This window comes from Nerophis lumbriciformis, linkage group LG31, assembly GCF_033978685.3.
Source record: "Nerophis lumbriciformis linkage group LG31, RoL_Nlum_v2.1, whole genome shotgun sequence".
Lineage (NCBI taxonomy): Eukaryota > Metazoa > Chordata > Actinopteri > Syngnathiformes > Syngnathidae > Nerophis > Nerophis lumbriciformis.
Genome location: NC_084578.2, coordinates 3,600,001 through 3,610,000, shown reverse-complemented (window position 1 = coordinate 3,610,000; position 10,000 = coordinate 3,600,001). Strand labels below are relative to the sequence as shown.

The 10,000-nt window shown below is 35.5% G+C and overlaps 1 protein-coding gene across 4 annotated transcripts in view; it reads right to left on the bottom strand.

The window, feature by feature from the left end:
- The window catches only part of epha3 (eph receptor A3), a 361,011-nt gene that overhangs the window by 94,524 nt on the left and 256,487 nt on the right, over positions 1-10,000 (bottom strand). The window lies entirely within an intron of this gene.

Genomic DNA, 10,000 nt, shown 5'->3' with positions numbered 1-10,000 from the left:
CAAATACAACGCTGAAATAATATCGTTTTCGGCGATGTTTAATCAATGCTGGGTTCTGACGTTGATTTGACCGTTGAAATTTGGTCATTACCCAACTAATATTCTACAACACATATACAACGTTGAAACAACATGCTTTTTGACGACGTTTAATTAATATTGGGTTGTGACGTTGATTTGACAGTTGAAATGTGGTCATTTCCCAACTAATATTCTACAACACAAACACAACGTTGAAACAACATGCTTTTTGACAACGTTTAATCAATGTCGGGTTCTGACGTGGATTTGACCATTGAATTTTAGTTGTTTCCTAACTAATATTCTACAACACAAATACAACGTTGAAATAATATCGTTTTTGGCGATGTTTAATCAATGCTGGGTTCTGACGTTGATTTGACCGTTGAAATTTGGTCATTTCCCAACCAATATTCTACAACACAAACACAACGTTGAAACAACATGCTTTTTGACAACGTTTATTCAATGTCGGGTTCTGACGTTGATTTGACCGTTGAAATTTGGTCATTTCCCAACCAATATTCTACAACACAAACACAACGTTGAAACAGTATATTTTTTGACAATAATTAATAAATGTTGGTTTCTGTCATTGATTTGACCGTTGAATTTTGGTTATTTCCCAACAAATTTTCTACAACGCAAATACAAGGTTGAAACAACATGCTTTTTGATTATGTTTAATCAATGTCAGGTTGTGATGTTAATTTAACATTGAAATGTGGTCATTTCCCAACTAATATTCTACAACACAAATACAACGTTGAAACAATATGTTTTTTGATAACGTTTAATTAATGTTGGGTTCTGACGTTGATTTGACCGTTGAAATTTGGTCATTTCCCAACCAATATTCTACAACACAAATATAACGTTGAAACAGTATATTTTTTGACAATAATTAATAAATGTTGGTTTCTGTCATTGATTTGACCGTTGAATTTTGGTCAATTCCCAACCAATATTCTACAACACAAATACAACGTTGAAACAACATGCTTTTTGACAACGTTTAATCAATGTCGGGTTCTGACGTGGATTTGACCATTGAATTTTTGTTGTTTCCTAACTAATATTCTACAACACAAATACAACGTTGAAATAATATCGTTTTTGGCGATGTTTAATCAATGTTGGGTTCTGACGTTTATTTGACCATTGAAATTTGGTCATTTCCCAACCAATATTCTACAACACAAACACAACGTTGAAACAACATGCTTTTTGACAACGTTTATTCAATGTCGGGTTCTGACGTTTATTTGACCGTTGAAATTTGGTCATTTCCCAACCAATATTCTACAACACAAATACAACGTTGAAACAATATGTTTTTTGATAACGTTTAATTAATGTTGGGTTCTGACGTTGATTTGACCATTGAAATTTGGTCATTTCCCAACCAATATTCTACAACACAAATATAACATTGAAACAGTATATTTTTTGACAATAATTAATAAATGTTGGTTTCTGTCATTGATTTGACCGTTGAATTTTGGTCAATTCCCAACCAATATTCTACAACACAAATACAACGTTGAAACAACATGCTTTTTGACAACGTTTAATCAATGTCGGGTTCTGACGTGGATTTGACCATTGAATTTTAGTTGTTTCCTAACTAATATTCTACAACACAAATACAACGTTGAAATAATATCGTTTTTGGCGATGTTTAATCAATGTTGGGTTCTGACGTTTATTTGACCATTGAAATTTGGTCATTTCCCAACCAATATTCTACAACACAAACACAACGTTGAAACAACATGCTTTTTGACAACGTTTATTCAATGTCGGGTTCTGACGTTGATTTGACCGTTGAAATTTGGTCATTTCCCAACCAATATTCTACAACACAAACACAACGTTGAAACAGTATATTTTTTGACAATAATTAATAAATGTTGGTTTCTGTCATTGATTTGACCGTTGAATTTTGGTTATTTCCCAACAAATTTTCTACAACGCAAATACAAGGTTGAAACAACATGCTTTTTGATTATGTTTAATCAATGTCAGGTTGTGATGTTAATTTAACATTGAAATGTGGTCATTTCCCAACTAATATTCTACAACACAAATACAACGTTGAAACAATATGTTTTTTGATAACGTTTAATTAATGTTGGGTTCTGACGTTGATTTGACCGTTGAAATTTGGTCATTTCCCAACCAATATTCTACAACACAAATATAACGTTGAAACAGTATATTTTTTGACAATAATTAATAAATGTTGGTTTCTGTCATTGATTTGACCGTTAAATTTTGGTTATTTCCCAACAGATATTCTACAACACAAATACAATGTTGAAACAACATGCTTTTTGACGACGTTTAATCAATGTCAGGTTGTGATGTTGATTTAACATTGGAATGTGGTCATTTTCAAACTAATATTCCGCAACACAAATACAAGGTTGAAACAACATGCTTTTTAATGACGTTTAATCAATGTTGGGTTCTGACGTTGATTTGACCGTTGAAATTTGGTCATTACCCAACTAATATTCTACAACACATATACAACGTTGAAACAACATGCTTTTTGACGACGTTTAATTAATATTGGGTTGTGACGTTTATTTGACCATTGAATTTTTGTTGTTTCCTAACTAATATTCTACAACACAAATACAACGTTGAAATAATATCGTTTTCGGCGATGTTTAATCAATGTTGGGTTCTGACGTTGATTTGACCGTTGAAATTTGGTCATTTCCCAACCAATATTCTACAACACAAATACAAGGTTGAAACAACATGCTTTTTGACGACGTTTAATTAATATTGGGTTGTGACGTTGATTTGACAGTTGAAATGTGGTCATTTCCCAACCAATATTCTACAACACAAACACAACGTTGAAACAACATGCTTTTTGACAACATTTAATCAATGTCGGGTTCTGACGTTTATTTGACCATTGAATTTTAGTTGTTTCCTAACTAATATTCTACAACACAAATACAACGTTGAAATAATATCGTTTTTGGCGATGTTTAATCAATGCTGGGTTCTGACATTGATTTGACCGTTGAAATTTGGTCATTTCCCAACCAATATTCTACAACGCAAACAAAACATTGAAACAACATGCTTTTTGACGACGTTTAATCAATGTTGGGTTCTGACGTTGATTTGACCGTTGAAATTTGGTCATTTCCCAACCAATATTCTACAACACAAACACAACGTTGAAACAACATGCTTTTTGACAACGTTTAATCAATGTCGGGTTCTGACGTGGATTTGACCATTGAATTTTTGTTGTTTCCTAACTAATATTCTACAACACAAATACAACGTTGAAATAATATCGTTTTCGGCGATGTTTAATCAATGCTGGGTTCTGACGTTGATTTGACCGTTGAAATTTGGTCATTACCCAACTAATATTCTACAACACAGATACAACGTTGAAACAACGTGCTTTTTGACGACGTTTAATTAATGTTGGGTTCTGACGTTGATTTGACCGTTGAAATTTGGTCATTTCCCCAACCAATATTCTACAACACAAATAAAACGTTGAAACAACATGCTTTTTGATGACATTAAATCAATGTCAGGTTGTGACGTTGATTTGACCATAGAATTTTGGTCATTTTCCAACCAATATTTTACAACACAAATACAACGTTGAAACAACATGCTTTTTAACAACGTTTAATCAATGTCGGGTTCTGACGTGGATTTGACCATTGAATTTTGGTTGTTTCCTAACTAATATTCTACAACACAAATACAACGTTGAAACAATATGTTTTTTGACAACGTTTAATTAATTTTGGGTTCTGACGTTGATTTGACCGTTGAAATTTGGTCATTTCCCAACCAATATTCTACAACACAAATATAACGTTGAAACAGTATATTTTTTGACAATAATTAATAAATGTTGGTTTCTGTCATTGATTTGACCGTTGAATTTTGGTTATTTCCCAACAAATATTCTACAACACAAATACAACGTTGAAACAACATGCTTTTTGATTATGTTTAATCAATGTCAGGTTGTGATGTTAATTTAACATTGAAATGTGGTCATTTCCCAACTAATATTCTACAACACAGATACAAGGTTGAAACAGTATATTTTTTGACAACGTTTACTTAATGTTGGGTTCTGACGTTGATTTGACCGTTGAAATTTGGTCATTTCCCAACTAATATTCTACAACACAAATACAACGTTGAAACAATATGTTTTTTGATAACGTTTAATCAATGTTGGGTTCTGACGTGGATTTGACCATTGAATTTTTGTTGTTTCCTAACTAAAATTCTACAACACAAATACAACGTTGAAATAATATCGTTTTTGGCGATGTTTAATCAATGCTGGGTTCTGACGTTGAATTGACCGTTGAAATTTGGTCATTACCCAACTAATATTCTACAACACAGATACAACATTGAAACAACATGCTTTTTAACAACATTTAAGCAATGTTGGGTTCTGACGAGGATTTGACCATTGAAATTTGTTCATTTTCCCAACCAATATTCTACAACACAGATACAAGGTTGAAACAACATGCTTTTTGACGACGTTTAATTAATGTTGGGTTCTGACGTTGATTTGACCGTTGAAATGTGGTCATTCTCCCAACCAATATTCTACAACACAAATATAACGTTGAAACAACATGCTTTTTGATTATGTTTAATCAATGTCAGGTTGTGACATTGATTTGACCATTGCATTTTGGTCATTACCCAACTAATATTCTACAACACAGATACAATGTTGAAACTATGTTTTTTGACAACGTTTAATTAATGTTGGGTTCTGACGTTGATTTGACCGTTGAAATTTGGTAATTTCCCAACCAATATTCTACAACACAAATACAAGGTTGAAACAACATGCTTTTTGACAACGTTTAATTAATGTTGGGTTCTGACGTTGATTTGACCATTGAAATTTGGTCATTTCCCAACCAATATTCTACGACACAAATATAACGTTGAAACAGTATATTTTTTGACAATAATTAATAGATATTGGTTTCAGTCATTGATTTGACCATTGAATTTTGGTCATTTCCCAAATAATATTCTACAACACAGATACAACGTTGAAACAACATGTTTTTTTGACAACGTTTGATCAATGTCGGGTTCTGACGTTGATTTGACCGTTGAAATGTGGTCATTTTCCCAACCAATATTCTACAACACAAATACAACGTTGAAACAATTTGCTTTTTGATGACATTTAATCAATGTCAGGTTGTGACGTTGATTTGACCATTGAATTTTGGTCATTTCCCAACCAATATTCTACAACACAAATATAACGTTGAAACGGTCATGTCTGTGTAATCATGTTTTGTTTTAAGTCATGTTTTGTTTAGTTTCTGGCTTTTCACTCCCTTGTCTTGTTTGCATGATTACCCATTAGTTTCACCTGTTCCACGTTCGGACTCATTGTGCACTCTTGTTTGTCACCATAGCAACCATTAGTTTTCACCTGTCACGTCACGCACCTGTTTCACGTTTTGAGTCACGCACCTGCTTTCACTAATCATGTCTGTAGTATTTAAGTTCATTCATTTTCTGTTGTTGGTCCTGACGACATCCCCGCATTCTTACCCCTGTCACACTCTATGTACCTCTGCGCACTTCATGCCATGTCAAGTAAGTTTTGTTTCGATTCACGCCACAGTTAGTGTTTTGTTTAATTGTTCATAGTTTCTGCCAATGTGCAAGTTTTGTGTTTAAAGTCTAGTTTTGTACCTCCGCCCCTGTGCGCGTGTTTGATCATTTTCTTTGTGGTTATAGTGTTAAATAAATAATGTATTTACCTTCACGCCACATCCGGTCCAAATGTTCATTTGCACCTCGGGAGAACAAACCAAGCCAAAGTCCAAGTCGTGACAGAAACAGTATATTTTTTGACAATAATTAATAAATATTGGTTTCTGTCATTGATTTGACCATTGAATTTTGGTCATTTCCCAACCAATATTCTACAACACAGATACAACGTTAAAACAACATGCTTTTTGATGACATTTAATCAATGTTAGGTTGTGACGTTGATTTGACCATTGAATTTTGGTCATTATCCAACTAATATTCTACAACACAAATACAACGTTGAAACAATATGTTTTTTGACAACGTTTAATTAATGTTGGGTTCTGACGTTGATTTGACCGTTGAAATTTGGTCATTTCCCAACCAATATTCTACAACACAAATATAACGTTGAAACAGTATATTTTTTGACAATAATTAATAAATGTTGGTTTCTGTCATTGATTTGACCGTTGAATTTTGGTTATTTCCCAACAAATATTCTACAACACAAATACAACGTTGAAACAACATGCTTTTTGATGACGTTTAATCAATGTCAGGTTGTGACGTTGATTTAACATTGGAATGTGGTCATTTCCAAACTAATATTCTACAACACAAATACAACGTTGAAACAGTATATTTTTTGACAACGTTAACTTAATGTTGGGTTCTGATGTTGATACAACCATTGAATTTTGGTCATTTCCCAACTAATATTCTACAACACAAATACAACGTTGAAACAACATGCTTTTTGATAATGTTTAATCAATGTCGGGTTCTGACGTGGATTTGACCATTGAATTTTTGTTGTTTCCTAACTAATATTCTACAACACAAATACAACGTTGAAATAATATCGTTTTTGGCGATGTTTAATCAATGTTGGGTTCTGACGTTTATTTGACCATTGAAATTTGGTCATTTCCCAACAAATATTCTACAACACAAATACAAGGTTGAAACAACATGCTTTTTGATGATGTTTAATCAATGTCAGGATGTGATGTTGATTTAACATTGGAATGTGGTCATTTCCAAACCAATATTCCACAACACAAATACAACGTTGAAACAACATGCTTTTTAATGACGATTAATCAATGTTGGGTTCTGACGTTGATTTGACCGTTGAAATGTGGTCATTTTCCCAACCAATATTCTACAACACAAATACAACGTTGAAACAACATGCTTTTATTTTATTTGCATACTTGCCGACCCCCCCGATTTCCCGGATTTCAGTGCCTCTCACAGAAAACTCCCGGGAAGGTACAGCATTTAGCGCCCTCTACAATCTGTACAAACAGCGTGCCAGCCCAGCCCAGCCCAGCCCAGCCCAGCCCAGGTCAGCCTCTTGATATATGCATCTTTTTAACACAACATAAACACAACAGAACAAATACCCAGAATCCCATGCAGCCCTAACTCTTCCGGGATACATTATACACCCCTGCTACCACCAAACCCCGCCCCCACCCTAACCCTGCTTCCTCACACATCAACCAACCCCCCTCTGTGCGTCGGTTGAGGTGGGCGGGGTTTGGTAGCGGGGGTGTATAATGTAGCCCGGAAGAGTTAGGGCTGCATGGGATTCTGGGTATTTGTTCTGTTGTGTTTATGTTGTGCTACGGTGCAGATGTTCTCCCGAAATGTGTTTGTCATTCTTGTTTGGTGTGGGTTCACAGTGTGGCGCATTATTAGTAAGAGTGTTAAAGTTTTTTTATACCGCAACCGTCAGTGTAACCTGTGTGGTTGTTGACCAAGTATGCCTTGCTGTCACATACGCGAGGAAGCAGAAGCCCCAAATAATGTGTGGCTGGGCCGGCACACTGGTTGTAGTGGGCGCTAAATGTTGTACCATCACGGCAAGTTTGAGAGAATACGTGTCCTGAATTCGTAGTCTGCCGGAAAAATCGGGAGGTTTGACAAGTATGACGCTGTCAAGCGCCATTCATATAAAACCCGCGGGCCGCACTAACATTCAATTTTCATATTAAGGTGTGGGCCGCATGTCTGAGACCCTTGGTTTGTACGTAGCACAAAGCAAAAAAAAAACTTTGTATGCAGTGTTATTTCATTTTAAATTTCAAAAGATTTTTGTGGCTCCCATTGTTTTCTTTCATTTGTGAAACTGGTCAAAATGGCTCTTTGAGTGGTAAAGGTTACCGACCCCTAGTTTAGCCCAACAATTCGAACATCATTAGGACATAAATATATAAGAATTAGGGGCCCCAAAAAAATTTAAAAATCAGATTAATTGTGATTCTTATTTGTAATAATTCCAAAAAATAAAATAAAAATATGGATTTTTGATTTTTTTTTACTAATCTGTCCAGCCACTCAGACAAGTCATATAGTTACCATACCATACCATAGCAACTTTATTTATAAAGCCCTTTAGTTGAAGAACATAGGGCTGTACACCACAAAGAAATAGAGGCAAAGGACAGACTAAAAAATAACATTTAAAACAGAAATAAAAATACACATTGAAAAAGCAAATACAAATTACCCTAAGAACAGTTTGTTGGATAAAAAGCAGTAAAAAAAGTTAAAAACAGTTAAAAAAGTTAAAAGTTAAAAATAGTTTAAAGTCTCATGCTGGGTTAAAAGCCAGTGAATAAAAATGGGTTTTAAGAAGAGTGTCATGTCTGTGTGATCATGTTTTTGTTTTTGGTCATGTTCGTTTTGGTTTTTGGACTTTTTGTGCACTTTTGTTTTGTCACCATAGCAACAATTAGTTTTCACCTGTCACGTCACGCACCTGTTTCACATTTTGAGTCACGCACCTGTTTTCGTTAATCATGTCTATAGTATTTAAGTTCATTGTTTTCAGTTTGTCGTTCTGACGACATCTCCACATTTATGCTTCTGCACACTCTCCACACAGCCTTAAGACCCTTGCTGCTATTTTTTCATGTCCATCGTTCATGTTGCTCCTTTTTGTCCATGCCAAGTAAGTTTTGTTTATTATTGCCACAGTTAGTGTTTTTTGTTGTTCATAGTTTTTGCCTTTGTGCAAGTATTTGGTTTCATAGTTTGTTCTCCGCCATTGTGCGCGCCTTTTGTTTACTTCCTGTTTTTGTAGTTTAAATAAAAATGTACTTACATTCCCGTCTCGCCCGAGCCAACTTTCCGTTGCATCCCGGAAAAAGCATACACCCAAGACCAAGTTTTGACAGTATGTCGTCAGCACGACAAACTGAAAACAATGAACTTAAATACTATAGACATCATTAACGAAAACAGGTGCATGACTCAAAATGTGAAACAGGTGCGTGACGTGACAGGTGAAAACTAATTGTTGCTATGGTGACAAAACAAAAGTGCACAAAAAGTCCAAAAACCAAAACGAACATGACCAAAACAAAAACCTGATCACACAGACATGACAAAGGGTCTTAGAAATAACCAAATACCGTATTTTCCGCACTATTAGCCGCACCTAAAAACCACAAATTTACTCAAAAGCTGACAGTGCGGCTTTTAACCCGGTGCGCTTTATATATGGATTAATATTAAGATTCATTTTCATAAAGTTTCGGTCTCGCAACTACGGTAAACAGCCACCATCTTTTTTCCCCGTAGAAGAGGAAGTGCTTCTTCTTCTACGCAAGCAACCGCCAAGGTAAGCACCCGCCCCCATAGAACAGGAAGCGCTTCTTCTTCTACTGTAAGCAACCACCCGCCCGCGTAGAAGAAGAAAAAGCGCGCGGATATTACCGTACGTTTCATTTCCTTTGTGTGTTTACATCTGTAAAGACCACAAAATGGCTCCTACTAAGCGACAGGGATCCGGTTCATGAAAAGACGCAATCTCTCCATCCGCACACGGACTACTATTTCACAGCAACTGCCTAAAGACTTTCAAGAAAAGCTGGCTACTTTCCGTGCATATTGTAAAAACAAGATAGCTGAAAAAAAGATCCGGCCAGAGAACATTATCAACATGGACGAGGTTCCACTGACTTTTGATATTCCTGTGAACCGCACTGTGGATACAACGGGAGCACGTACGGTGAATATTCGCACCACAGGGAATGAGAAGTCATCCTTCACTGTGGTTCTAGCTTGCCATGCTAATGGCCAGAAACTTCCACCCATGGTGATATTCAAAAGGAAGACCTTGCCAAAAGAGACCTTTCCAGCCGGC